Source organism: Piliocolobus tephrosceles, chromosome 1 (assembly GCF_002776525.5).
Source record: "Piliocolobus tephrosceles isolate RC106 chromosome 1, ASM277652v3, whole genome shotgun sequence".
In the NCBI taxonomy this organism is placed as follows: Eukaryota; Metazoa; Chordata; class Mammalia; order Primates; family Cercopithecidae; genus Piliocolobus; species Piliocolobus tephrosceles.
The window spans coordinates 97,947,428-97,949,615 of NC_045434.1; positions in this window are offsets into that span (position 1 = coordinate 97,947,428).

The window sequence follows — 2,188 nt, forward strand, 5'->3', positions numbered from 1 at the left end:
AAAAAAAAAAAAAAAAAAAAAAAAAAAAAAAAAGACAAAAAGTGAATATAGTGGGAGAGATTCAAAGAAAGATTTGGGACTTTACAGAAGAGAGATATTAAGTCAAACTGATGATGTCAGGAATGACTTAAGAAAATATTCAAATTGAACCTTGAAATATTTTGGATATGAGTGATGGTGTAAGGAAGGTGCTCTATATAGAGGCAATAGGATGAACAATGGGATTGGAGGCAGTAAAGCATGTGTTTGGGCTAGGGAATAATAGATTGTTCCCGTGGCCTGAAAAAGAGTGGCAGGAGAGATGTGGAAAGTACTTATGTTATTAACAGCTTCCTACGGATGTCCCTACCCTCATAACCCACAGATACCTGAGATACCTGTCAAATCCCACATATTATCTGCTCTTTAAACCTGCTCTCTCAATAGCCCCTAATTTTATGTATGGTATCACCAGCTTCCTTAATATACATACCAGATAGTCATTTTAAGTCATTTTAAATGCCTCTTTGTTCCTCAACCCTATTCATCCCACCTGCAGGTCATCTCTTCCAAATTTCAGTTTTTTTTTTTTTTTTTTTTTTTTGAGATGGAGTTTCGCTCCTGTTGCCCAGGCTGCTGTGCAATGGAGTGATCTTGGCTTACTGCAACCTCTGCCTCCCAGGTTCAAGCAAGTCTCCTGCCTCAGCCTCCCAAGTAGCTAGGATTACAGGCATGCACCACCATGCCCAGCTAATTTCGTATTTTTAGTAGAGGCAGAGTTTCACCATGTTGGCCAGGTGGTCTCGAACACCTGACCTTGTGATCATCTGCCTTAGCCTCACAAAGTATTGGGATTACAGGTGTGAGCCACGGTGCCTGTCAACGAGCTTTCTTTTCTATCCTTATCTAACCCAACAGCCTTGGAGCCAGGCTCAACTCCCCTCCCCCACCCTGCCCCCCAAACTGTTTAATTAGCCTTCTTACTGGTTTTGCTACTTCTAGATTCTTCTCTCTTTAAACCAATGCCACACATACCCCCCTGTGTGCCCTGAGATTGATGTGAAGTTCTGTGTGTGTACATGTGTACATTTTTCTGGGGAGTACTTGTAGCTTTCATCAAAGTCTCGAAAGTCCACAAAAGGCTGGGAGTCACTACCCCGTATCTTTATTTCAGATGAAACCGTGCTCAGTTAACGTGGTGCAGTTGACAGACTACTGAACAGTAAGTCAGGAGACCTGGGGTTTAGTTCTGGTGCTGCCACTAATTAGCCATATGATTTTGGGCAATGAGGCACTTACTTTGCACCTGTTTCCTCATCTGTAAAATTCAGAGTCTCTTCCAACCTCAAAATGCTATTATTGAGAAATTACCATTCAATTATTATGAAGAAATTACCATACAATGTCATAAATGCTAAAACAAAGGTATGCAGAGCTTTGAGAGCACAAAGGAGGTTCTCTGGGTGTGGGGCCATCTAGCTTTGCTTGGGAAAGTTGGTAAAGAGTTGCAGAGGAGGCTACAGTCGAGTCTTGAAGGATGAACAGAACTTTCCAGGCAGAAAGAAGGAGGAGGGCATTTTAGGCAAAGGAAACTTTGTGAGAAGGCAGAGAAGTAGTAGAGCCTCAAGTTGGCAGAACAACGAGTAGATGGTTATAGCTTGGATATATGTGTGCTGAAAGTTTGGGCTTTAAATGCACAGGGAACACTAGGAGATAAGCCTGCAGAAGGGGAATGAGTTGGGGCCTGAAGTTTCTTATATATGGTGCCAAAAAGTTTTGACTTTATCTTGTAGACAGTGGGAAGCCATGGGTTGTTTTAGGTAAGAGAGTGACAGGCTGATTTCCCTTTCATAAAAATCACATTGGCAACAGGGAGGAAGATGGATTGAAGGAGAATGAGACATGTTTGGAAAAGATGAAGGTCTGAATAAGTCAAGGGGATAGAGGTGGAAGGAAGATAATGTTGTTCCTTTTAAACCTATTACATTGAAGATACCCAAGGAATATCCAAGTTAAAATGTATGGTAGGAAGTCGGAAATTTGAGTCTTATGCTCACAAGTTAGACCTGGATTTAACAGCATTCATAAGTGAGCACTGACTGAAGCCACAGGAGTGAATGACATTGCTTTGGAAAAGCATGTGGAGTGGGGAGTAAGGGGGCCAAAGGCTAAATTCTGGGAAATAACAGTATTTGGAGTCAGGAGTAGA